This window comes from Triturus cristatus, chromosome 12 (genome assembly GCF_964204655.1).
Source record: "Triturus cristatus chromosome 12, aTriCri1.1, whole genome shotgun sequence".
Classification (NCBI taxonomy): domain Eukaryota; kingdom Metazoa; phylum Chordata; class Amphibia; order Caudata; family Salamandridae; genus Triturus; species Triturus cristatus.
The window spans coordinates 106,955,298-106,968,646 of NC_140595.1; the positions used below are offsets into that span (position 1 = coordinate 106,955,298).

At 43.4% G+C, this 13,349-nt stretch overlaps 1 protein-coding gene across 1 annotated transcript in view; it reads right to left on the minus strand.

Annotated features, from left to right (window-relative positions):
* Positions 1-13,349, minus strand: part of LOC146772766 (rho guanine nucleotide exchange factor 11-like) — a 288,100-nt gene that overhangs the window by 35,483 nt on the left and 239,268 nt on the right.

A 13,349-nucleotide genomic window follows, 5' to 3' on the forward strand; every position in this document is an offset into this window, starting at 1 on the left:
TTTACCACATAAATTGGCGCCCGAATAGGGACACTTTCTCATCTCACGCGCCGGCGGTGCGTTGCAGGCCCGGTCTCCTGCCACAGCTGAAAGGACAAAAACGCGTACCTGCAGGATTTCCTGTATCTCCCTCCGGCCAAGCGGGGACGACTGAGGCTGCGATCAACACCCAGACGAGGCGGTGAGAAGTGCGAAGTATCCCGACCAGAGCCTAGCTGAGAGAGCAAGATCCGAGGTATACAGAGGCCCACCAGGTTCCGAAGTTCCGAGTCCAGTCGAGTCGAGTCCAGTCCGGTCCAGTTTCAGTTCCGTTCCGAGGCCTTCCGTTCCGAGCTACCCGGTGAGTACCATTACCGGGGAGGCATCTAACGTGCACATAGTCTGTGCCGGTCAAGACGGGTTTGGGTACACAAATCCGGTCTGCACTGTTTCAGCAGTGTATCTGTACTGTTTAGCAGTATATATAGTATGTTTTGCATATGAATAAGTATAAATAAGTATTATCTAGTGTCAGTATTATGTCAGTAACTAGTTTTCTATTAGTTATCATCGTTCGTAAAACTGTTAAGTGTTAAATGTTTTAAAATACGTTCTATATATTGTGGTGTGAATGACTGTTCATTATTGTGTTCTTTGTATCAAGTGTGTTCTAGTAATAAGGTCTAAAAATGCCGCTCTTTTCGAAACTAAGACAGATCAAAACTAGAAAAGGTGTACTCGAAGAAGCTGTTCCCATTCCACCTAGGGACACTCCAGGGTACTTTATGTATCATAAGCATGGCCTAGATGCCGTATTATTTCTTGATTTATGGGTGGACTACACCAAAGAGTTACCAGAGAGTCAGAGATGGCCCGCAGCGGGGACCTGGGATGCAGATTGCATCATGAGAGTGGAAGAAGAATTATGGAAAAAGAAAGCCAGACAGTCACAGAAAGATGCCATTGAATTATGGCGTAAAGAATCATATAGACGTACAGAAAAAGCGCTCAGACAGGAAGAGAAAGGTAGAGAGAATTCAAACAAAACTCGAGAAAATCTATTACTTGAGGAAGGTACCCGAGTAAAATCAGAGCAAGTAGATAGACAAAGAAACACTCTTATGAATGGTATGTATCCTCTTCTGGCCGAAGGGTTACCTAAGGCTACCCCTGAAATACCAAAAGACTTAACTCCTCCATTGCTCCCGATAAAAGCACATCCCAAAACACATCCCAAAACAGCAAAGGACGTTTTCCTTTCCTCCTATTTAGATGACGTAGCTCCCGAGTATGCTAATGCCATACCACCCACACCGCTTGCCGATGGTGTTCAACACCAAGAGCATCCGTCTGTATCCCCGCAACTACAAACTCCTATACAAGTTCCCACAGGCCCGTCCGTTTCTACAGTTTTTCCCGCATCTACAATCTCTATCCTACGCCCAACGAATCCTTTCGTGCCTAGCACCTCAGACGGTGCTACAGGAGGTACGACAGACATGTTTGCCACCCCGCCGCGAAATAAACAGACCCTTAGAGATCTAGCACTCCAACGTACACCCCAACTAGCGACATCCGACATGTTTAAAGAACAGCTTGTGGATTGTAGATACGACCCGGTACCAGGTAGACAGGACAAATTGCTCATATCATCACTACGTATACGACGAGCTACATTATATTTAATGACAATACCAGGAATGGGTGAACACCTAGACGAAATATATCGCTTTGTCCAAACAGGGCGAGGTCCAGAAAGTATTAACGAAGCTATGGAATACCAGAAAGTGGATGTCCAAAGACAACTACTACGTTTTTTCATAAATTGCGTAATTAGGAATCAAGACAGGCCTGGGGCAGATCACGATACCATGCAAAGACTTGCCAAATGGGGTCAGAACATATCAGAAGAGAAACATGATAGACAGGCGTGTATAACCGCCATGTGTCGAAAGATCCGCAAGGAAGTAGAACGAATACATAAAGAAAGACGAGAAACAGACAGAGTAGAATCAGAAGAAGAGGAGGAGCAAGAATCAGAGCAATTAGAAACGATAGCTTATGTAGGTAGAGGAAGACCCCATAATAATACCAGAGGTTTTAACGACCCGATACGTCCAATACGTCCAGAATATAATAGACATTTTCCAAACCCTATGTTAAATACAAGATCCCCTGAACACCTATTCCAAGCCGCTGATAAATTACTCCGAGATCGAAGGGGGTACCATATGCTCGATTCCATGGACGAACAAGAATTAGCCAGGTCAGCAGTACAATGGGCTGACAGTCCCAGCGAATACAATGATGATGTACTTGCACACACGTTTCTGAATCTTGACCCATACGAACAGCGTTTAGCTAGTATATACATGATTCAACACCTCCTTATATTATATAAAAACCAACACTCCGATCCAGGACCCTTACATGACATATTGACAGAACTACTCACAAATATATGGAGAGGGTCAGGTACTGATTTGATTAAAGAAATTCTAGAATCTCGAAACCAATATTTAACTTTCGTATGCCCCGAACACGTTCCAGTTCCCATTATGGGAAGAAGAATGTATCACATAGATAGACAGAACCCGTTACGCGAAGTACACCCAATCAGAGGTGACGGTAATAATTTTACACGCGTGTTTGTGTACACGCCTATAACTAAACTGGAATTATTAGAAATGAAGAAAGTAGTACCCAGCCATGACAAGGATCCAGCAGGTTTCCACCGTGAAATAAAAGACATGTTACTCATGGGAGAGTATACCTACCCCGACATTATGAAAATATTAAAAGTCCTATTACCCGCCGGTGTTTATGAGAAACTCAAAGAAAAGGAATGGGAGGTGGGAGACCAAAAGATAGATTGGACAGCATTAGAAAACGAAGAAAGGGCCCGAGCTGCAGGAGCAGGGCTTGGGGAAAAGACTACAGCACTAGCAGGGCTACTAGTACAGGTACTGCCACGTTTATTAACTACGAAAAAGGAAGACTGGGGTGCAATCTCAGCCTGTAAACAAAAGCCAGATGAAGACACTAGTGATTTCTATTCCCGATTTGAAAAATGTTTTGGTATAAATAGTGGCCTAAAAGCCAGTAGCGAGTCATATCCACATCTGTTTGTAACAAAATTAGTTGAAAATTCTCTGCTGCAAATCAAGAATAGAGTATTGAAATTCGAAAGTACCTGGCAAGGTAATACCCCATCACAGATGTTACAGATGTTACAATATCACCACAATAGAATTAGAGAAGAACAAGAACATGAACAAAGACGTATGAAAGATACAAAAATGAAAATGCTTGTTGCCCAGTCAGTTCCAGCCGATGGTCATCAAAAGGGTGATTCCGCAGGTCCAACGAAAGGGACATGCAACTATTGTAAACAACAAGGTCATTATATACATGATTGTCCAGTCCTGAAACATAATATTGCCACAGGTAGAACCCAGGAAAGACCACGTCCACCTAGACAGGATCAGAATCAACAACAAATACCTCAGCATACACAACCTAGATTAGCTCCGCAACAACTAGCTCCGCAACAGGCAGCTCCACAACAGATCGTAGCACCACCACAAACGCAGCCTATTGCTGCAACACAAGCAACAACACAACAGATGTATCAGTACGCACAAGCAGATTATCCCGATTATCAGTGATACACATGAAATAGCCTAGAGAGGGAAGTTGGCTTACCCCTTATAGAGGTTCCTGTAGACCAAGAGGGACCTTATGTACATAGTGAACTATTAGGGGAAGACAGAAAGTTTTTACTTGACACAGGGGCAAGCAGAACAACTATAAGACGCAGTGAAGTTCCAGGGGCACCCCTCTCAGGCTCACAGAATATTTCCCTTGGATTCTCAGGAAAACCTATAATAAATGACGTAACACAACCTCTTCCACTTACGGTCGGTCCATTGACACGTACTACAGATTTATTACTTACTAAATCATGTCCAGAAAACTTGTTAGGTATAAAAACATTGAAAGCTCTAGGAGCTATAATATGTTGTTCTCCGGAAGGAGTACGACTATTTTTACGTGACTTTAAAGGTCACTACGTGTCCAGAGACATGGATCACCGACTGCAGAATTTACCCACACATTTATGGGCACAAGGCCCCACTGATGTTGGTTGCATGAACATTACACCATATCGAGTTACACTGAAAACAGGAGTAGTACTACCACGAATGCGACAATACAAGTTACCACCAGATGCTGTTGTGGCTTTACTGCAAATCATTGACGAGCTCATTGCACAAGGAGTGGTTGTCGAAACCGACTCCAATGTATGTAATTCCCCGATAATTCCGATTCTTAAAAGGACGGATCCAAAAGCACCACCAGTATATCGATTAGTTATTGATCTGCGCGAATTAAATAAATGTATTGTACCACAATACCCTGTGATCCCAGATATCTCTTCATTACTCACAGCTATTGACTCAGAAGCAACGTTCTTCACTGTAATTGATCTCAAGAATGCTTTCTTTAGTGTCCCAATAGATCCGGAAAGTCAACATCTGTTCGGATTCAGTTTAAATGGACGAAGTTTTAAATTCACACGCGCACCTCAAGGATTTACAGAAAGCCCCAGCATCTATAGCCAAGCACTGAAACGAGAACTTGACAGTATCCACATGCCAGTTGACACTGCCTTACTTCAATATGTCGATGATCTGCTGATCACCGCCCGAAGCGAACATGAATGTGAAACAGCGTCACTGACGGTTTTAAAATTTTTGGCCGACAAGGGGCACAAAGTGTCCCCTTCTAAGCTGCAATTCTGTGTCCAGCGAGTTGTTTACCTTGGGCACTCGCTGTCCAAGGCGGGAAGGCAGCTTACATCCGACCGCATCCAGTTAATTGCTAACATGCCACCACCCAAGACACAAAAGGAGGTGCGGGCTTTTATAGGCCTCACTTCATACTGTAGGCAGTGGATCCCTCAATATGCATTTCTAGCAAAACCACTCATCCAGTTGACAACACAGGAGGCAGCCACATCGACTGTCCTCCCTTGGACTCCAGAACATACACACGCCTTTGAAAGCTTAAAGAAAGCTTTATGCCAAGCAACTGTCTTAGCAACACCATGTTACAGTAAACAGTTTACACTCTTTGTTACAGAACGCGAAGGTACTGCTTTGTCAGTACTCACTCAGGAACAAGCAGGATCACACAAACCATGTGCTTATTTCTCTAGTACATTAGATCCAGTAGCTCAGGCTCTTCCTGCGTGCCTGAAATCGGTGGCAGCAACAGCTTTAGCAATCAGACAAAGCGATGCCATAGTGTTAGGACACCAATTGACAGTACAAGTACCACATGCAGTAGAGGTTCTCTTGAACCGCACACAAACACAACACTTGACTATAGCGAGACTCACGGGTTACGAATTAACATTGTTTCAGCCACACATAGAAATCAGACGTTGTAATACGTTAAATCCTGCCACACTGTTGCCAGTAAGCGGAACAGATCCATTGGCACATGATTGTGTCGAAGTCATTACTATCACGACGAAACCCAGACAAGACTTGACAGATATTCCTTTGTCAGATCCAGACTTAACATTGTATGTAGATGGGTCATGTATGAGAACAAGTACAGGAGAGTTAGTGGCCGCTTACGCAGTCACAACAGACACTGAAGTCATTGAAACAAATTGTATTAACACGTTGTCAGCTCAAGCAGCAGAGCTCATCGCTCTGACACAAGCCTGTATTCAAGCCAAAAATAAGAAAGTCAACATATACACAGATTCACGTTATGCATTCGGAGTCGTCCATGACTTCGGCGTACTGTGGCGAGAGAGAGGTTATTTAACTTCTCACGGTGCCCACATCCAACACGGACCCCTCATTCAAGCCCTATTAGACGCGATTCATCTACCTACTACAATATCGATTATGAAATGCAAAGCCCATACAAAAGTTACCGATATCATTTCTCAGGGTAATGACCTAGCTGACAGAACAGCTAAACAGACTGCTCAGAATCAGACTCACACAACTGACATGACAAAGACAATAGTTCCGACACCAACATATTGCATGACAGTTAAGGATCCCGCCCTTGATGTAATTGACATACAGACACATGCTACACCAGAAGAAATAAAGAAATGGACTGAATTAGGAGGGATCCAAACGGATCAAGGATGGATGACGAAGGAAAAATCTGTATGGTTTCTTCCCGACTCCATGGTTCAAGTCATCATTAACACAATACATAGTCCAGCGCACCTAGGAGAAAAAGCTATGCTAGACAGCATTCAACACATCTGGTTTAACAAACATTTACGAGCCGCAGTTAAACAAAAAGTTCGTACCTGTATGATATGTTGTCAGTTTAATCCAGGTAAAAGCATCCCCGTAGAACAGGGTGGATTTCAAACTCCCGATCATGCCTTTGAAGTCCTCCAGATGGATTATATCCAGATGGAACGATGTCGAGGATTCAAATATGTTCTCGTAGTTGTCTGTGCTCTTTCCCGTTGGACAGAAGCCTACCCGGTTTCAGATTACACTGCCCCGACTACTGCCAAACAGTTAGTTCGAGAATTCTTCCCACGGTACGGTTTACCACGTGTTGTCTACTCAGATAACGGCCAGCCGTTCTCATCCGAACTAATGAAACACGTTTCCCTTTTGTTAGGCTACCAATGGAAATTCCACTGTGTCCGACATCCCGAGGCAGCAGGTCTCGTGGAACGCCATAATCAAACTCTGAAAATTAGATTGTCCAAAATATGTAGAGAAAAAGGTGTCGATTGGATAGTAGCCTTACCAGTTGCGCTCTTTTACATGAGAATGGTAGCACATTCTCGAACAGGGCTATCCCCGTACGAGGTGATCTTCGGTAGACCACCAAATATGTGGGGGACGCCTATACCTCGCAAAATCACTGATGTTGACTGTAATATGCTGACAGATTACCTGGCTTCCTTGATGTCTGCACTACAATCTTGTCGTTCACAGGTAGCCGCAGCTTTTCCCGACAATACTGAGGTGAAGCCCCATGACGTGGTTCCTGGCGACCTGGTTTTGGTCAGGAATTTTGACCGAAAGACCCAACTGGAGCCTAGATGGACATCGCCAAAATTGGTTCTACTAACTACAAGGACAGCCGTGAAGATTGAAGGACGTAAAGGGTGGTTGCACTCGAGTCATATCAAGAAATTTTATGGACTACCATCTAGTGTGAACGCTCAGTCCTGCATCCCCTCACAGACAGACTCAAAGCTCCCCTTGGCTGAATTAACAAACTCTGAACTTTACAAACTAAAATTAAGGTCTAGTAAGTCAGACAATTTGATTGTTTAAGTCCTCTCCAAGGTGAATCGGTTGAATTTGTCTCTGACATGTATCCTCTAGACCGGAATAGAGAAAGAAATCATCAGATGCAGCTTAAGAAGCATGCGTATTGTAAATCACTTCGTAGTCACTGCACAGTAACATTATTAATTTTGTTTTTTCTAAGTCTTCTGATCATCATTGTCAGCATACTATTGCACATGTATTACCCTATTCTTAAGCGTGTTTACAATGTAACTGCAGAACATTCTTTTAGCGAATTACCTCCGCATGAGTTGTCTTATAGATTTGCGCTGCGCAACAACACATTCATTAGTATGTTACATCATTCCCATCAGACCAGCAATGCCACAAATTGTTGGATATGTGGCCGACTCCCTCCCTATCAGAACTATAAGGGAGTTTTGCCCCTCTTTCCCTATCCGTTCACACACAATGGCTCCTGTGGAGCATGGTTTAGTTTGATTAATTCCCTAGATTCAAATTCAGCAGTTTATCAAGACAACTGGGTATGGGGAAACCTGAACCTAGTTTTGCTTAAAGTCTGCTACCCTAACAAGGAGGGACTTCCCAAAAGAACAGGAACTGATCTAGAAAATGAAGTATATGGATTAGGTAATTTTACACTTAACCTCATGATCCTGAACGTTGAATCTGAAGCTACACCAATCTTGCCCGCCATGTCAGTATTCCCAGTAAAGGGGGAATTATGTGTAAGAAAGAATGGTTCCATACACATGGGCCATAGTAAATGCACCACTGTAATAAAATTCAGTGATCAAGGCAAGTCTACATTTAAAGCTTCTCGCCATTCCTACTTTATATGTGGCCAGACCGCATATATACGTCTACCTCTAGATTGGGATGGTACCTGTTACATAGCATTCCTTTTACCACCTGTTTTCCTAGCTCCTCCTGATTATCACAGAAATACCCATTTAGTACACAATAGACAGCAGAGAGATCTCCCAATTGTCGATTACACTGAAACAGCATGGGAAAAATACACAGATTTCAATAAAGGTTTCTTTCCCTATATAGGTACAGTCACTAATAGTAAGCTGATACGTAGATTAACCAGAACCCTTGAAGCAGTAGTGAACGAAACTATTTCCGCCTTAGGCAATTTAACAGAAGAGCAGTCTGCTATGCGGATTGTTGTGCTTCAAAATCGTCTTGTCCTTGACGTCATCCTGGCCGATAGGGGCGGAGCTTGTAGGGTCATCGGATCAAGTTGCTGCATTTTCATACCAGAAAATTCGCCGTCAGTATATAAAGCCATAACTCGCCTTCATAAGATTGTAAGCCAGATACACCAGAGTCCAGGCACCTGGACTTGGTCCGGTTGGTTCTGGGGCGTGTTGTCAGCCTGGGGATGGAGAATACTATCCTTCCTAGGTATTGGCTTTCTCATACTATTCAGTTGCTGTTTATGTCTACAATGTGGGCCAGCGATTTGTGGTCTGTGTGCCACATCGTGTATCCCACATCCAAGTTTTCGTTCAAAATCCCGGAAGAAGAAAGAAGAACAAATGATGCTATATGAACAGATCGATGGATTGATGAAGATCGATATCTCCTGAGGGTCCGTAGGGGACAAGGAGGGAATGAGGAAATATGAATCTTGTGATCAGTTATGTCCCCTATCGTAGACCCCAACGGCTCCATGTGCATGCTATAAGTACATGTATGTTCCCTCCAGTTCCAGTTTTGAAGACGCAAATATATGTGCGTCCACCGTCAACATGTCCTCTTTCAGATCCGCCATGAATGGGTCAGATATTCCATTCCTAAGTATGAAAGGCCACCGACTTTATGTGGTTCACTTTCCACATTTTACAGATTCAGGCGAGTAGGCCCAGAATTCTGTCATCAAGCCTTTTCTGCCTTCTGCCTCTGAAAGCTCCAGTCTGAGCCTGCATCTGTATCCATGAACTTTGTCCTACTCCCTGCGCGGCTAACGGTGCCTGATCCAGCCTGTTGCCAGCCAAAAACTGTATTTCACCTTCAAGATTATCTACTCCGCTCCTCATCCGATGCATTCCTGTCTAGTAGTTTAGGTAAACATTCCTCCAGCTACCGTGCAAAGGGCCAGGCCTCGCTGTCCTCATGCAAGTAATTCATAGCCCCCGTTACCATGGAATATTCCTACCCCCTTGCATCTCATGTAGACACTTAGACGCTTGTACACGCACTAACAGTCAGTATAGAATAGATTCTACCCTAGAAACCTTTCTTTTTGGATAACACAGTTCTTTAAACATAGGATATTAGATATGATTTGGGATTAGGTTGACATGACCCCCAGACTTCTGTCTCCACATGTAGAGCTAAATGTCAAGTCCCCTTCACCCTCTAGTTGCACGTCAATCACACGTCATGCGGCTGCGCGCGCATCTCTGCCAAATATTTCTGCTGACATTGCAGGATTCTCTTATGGATCCACCCACTTGTGACATCATGTATGATGACGTTTATTAAATTACGCCCATATATCCGCCTCTATTAGTTACGTATGCACCTTTTATCTGTACTATCAGCTGTTACGCCTCTTGCATCTGTTTCACTGTAATGCATTTCCTATAAAACCAATTATCTGTCAATAATGTATGCCCTTCCTTCCTGAACTTTCGTGGTGATGGAATAGAAAGCCTGCAATTCGAATTGTATTCCTTTGTATAGGAATAAAGCCTTTTAAAACCTCTAATACCACGGATTCTGCCTCTTATATTTACTGAGTTATTCTTACTAGACTTTACCGCATAAAAAATAGTACCGGTAATGAAATATTTACCACAATAAGGGCCCCGCTGCTACCTGTCGGTGTAAGGAAGAGGGCACTGCTGCTGCCTGTGCTGTACCTGTTATGTGTGTCTATGTGTGTGTGTAACTTAAGCTGCTCCGAGCGTGTTTAAACCCAGTAAAACATCTCTTCCCTTCCTCGAGCGTCATCTGTACCTGAAGGAGTGAGGAATTTGCTCAGAACTGTACAGAAAACAGAGGACAGGCAACTCCCTCTTGTGCTAGGACAGCTTCCATCCAAGGGCCTTTAGGAACAATTTTCAAGTGGGACAAATCTTAATGATCAGCAGGAACTGCACTGATGTAGCAAAGCTTAAGGTACATGGAGAGACGCTGAGCACCCATTTGTCCCAGAGATCGTCCCCTGACGAACTCATATACACAGTGGCCCAAAGGGCCAGGAATTAGAATAGAGGGGCCCTCCTGGAAACACATCCTAACTGCCCCATGGACAGGCTTGTTTGTGTCAGTGCCTACAGTCGCTTCACCAGTACCATCAAAAGGCCCACAACTAAGAACGGATCTATCCTTAATAGAGAAGACAAATTATATCAGCAAAGTGTCCAGAATCACACTGTCCAGATCTGCTCCCTGACCTGAAACTACTGTACTTTTACAAAGACAAATGCGTACGCAGGCAAACTGATGAATCATCTGCACTCGTCCATCAGAAGACCTGGGTGTCTACAGCATAAGCATCCAGTCAACTGTCCCGCAGCGTGTTTATTTGGTGACAGCCATGAATCCTGGAGAAAATACTGTGTTCAAGAAATATATTTAATATACCATGCTGTAACAGCAAGAACAAGCTTTCAATCTTAGCTAGAAGGTAAACTATAGGGTCAGTAAAACATTTGGAGAACTTTCTTTATTTCCAGTAAAGTAGAGTCTAAGGGCCTCATGTAGGTAGCCTAATACCGGTCGGTAACGGCCGATTTTCGGTAAATATACCGTTACCGACCGGTATTTAGGCTTTTGTTATGTAGGGGGATCATTTCTGTATTCAGTAATTTACCGAATCGGTAAAATTACCGAATCGGTAATTTTACCGATTCGGTAAATTCCGAATACAGAAATGAGATGTAGGGGGAGTGTGTGGTGGGTGTGGGGATTCGTTATTTACCACCAACTGAAAGTTGGTGGTAAATGACGAATGTCTCAGTAAATGCATCATTTGGCCCGTATATGTGTGCAATGTGGCAGACACACATGCCCTTAGGGCATGTATGTGTGCCACATGTGCACACATGCAGGAATCAGGGGTGCAACAGGGTGTCAATGTGACACCCTGCCACCCTTGATTGAGCTCCCCCCATTACCGAATCGGTATTTACCGATTCGGTAATGGTAACTGGCTTCCCATTGATTCCTATGGGCCTCCTGGGCCATAGGAATCAATGAGATACAGGTTACCATTACCGAATCGGTAAATACCGATTCTATAATACCGACACTTACCGAATCGGTATTTTTTTACCTACATTGCCTTTACCGATTCTAAAATACCGAATCGGTAAAATTCGGTATTTTAGAATCGGTAAATGTAATTTACCTACATAAGGCCCAAAATCACAAAAACAAGAACTATTTTCAAACATGCTTATATCGCTGTACAGTGTGCAGTTGCTCCAAACAGTTCTCTGGATGAGAGGGGATCAATCATTAATTACAACTCTAATCCATTTTAGAACATTAGAATGTTGAGCGCTCCATAGAAAACAATGGCATGCTCTGGGCTTCTAATGACAGGTAGAAGCTCAGAGCATCAACATTCCAATGTTTGTTCACAGCAACAGCTGTGAACAAAGGCCGGTCGGAGCCCGAGGGGATTTCAACCCCCATGGGCTCTGTGAGGTCTTTCACGAATTAGAACATGCACTCTAGGGGCAGAATGCTTTAAGAGCCTTAGGGCCCTCCGTAGCGGGCTCTACCGGCCATTAAAGGGCCGCTCCCATGTTAAAACCCCAACGCTGAAGCCGGCCTTTAATGGCTGGTAGAGCCTACTACGGTGGGCTCTAAGGCTATAATGGATGGAATCGATAACCCTAGGAGTTAACATGATGACTCCACCCTCTGCAGAGTAAGCCCTTCACAATGGCTGCCAGCCAAAGTAAGCCTTTTTGAATAAATTTCAAGCAGCAAACTCTAGACACAAAAGAAATCAAAATGTGACTGTTATTATTCTAGCTCACTATCTGATCAGATGAGTTAGCATGTGAAAACCTCCCAGCCCCATCGTCAGTGTGCCACAGTCATCTCAGCCTGAAGTTGATCAAAGAAACAGCTTTGATTGTGTGATTATACGATACCAGTATAAGGGCGCCTTAAATAGATTGTTCTATCTCCCAAAATCAACTACCAAGCAAAATGAATCTGCAACATTTAAGAGCAAAAACCAGTTTGGAAGGAGAACGTATCCCTCATTACTATCTTTGATCCAGAAGCAAAGGAGTCATCACTGGGAATAAGCCCATAAAATAGACAATTAAAATATTGCAATAAAACACATTAAAATCAGCATTCATAATTAAAATGCAAATAAGTATAGCATCAATTGAATCATCGGAATTCATTTAGCAAACTTATAATAATGTAAAAACATCAGAGTAAAACATGCAGATGTAAGTTATATTTAAAATCAATGAGCAAACCGATACATAGAGGCAAATTATGTCTTCCAGTTCATAATAGCAGAGCATCCAGTTGGCCAAAGATTTAAAAGGAGGAAGAGTGTCCCGTCATACGAGTAAGCATGTCCTCCATCCCCCACGGTTCAGCTCCATGCAGGGCTACTGACTGTGCCTTGGCCCTGTAAATGTCTACGACTATGGACACTGGTTTTGGTGCAGTGGGTTTGTAACACTTGGTAATACAGGGCGATCCATGAGTCAATGAAAGCTCAGACTTCAATAATTGGGTTTCCAATTAGTAGATGTGTGAAACCGCACCCCTAGATAGTCAAAGTGATTAACCTGCTGGAGCTTAGCTCCGCACATATAGAAAAAACCCTACTGTGGGATTTGTACGTGTTTAGAGACAGGATCTTGGTTTTGGAAGCATTTACTTCCATGCCCCTAGATTCGCAGTACTCTGAGAAACTATTCAACAGGTTCTGCATCACCATGGGCATTCAAGAGAGAAGGAAAATCATCAGCAAATAATAATAAGGGTGTTGTCCAACCCCCTATCCTGGTGCAGTCACAGATGCAAATTAACAAGTGGTCCACCAGGTCA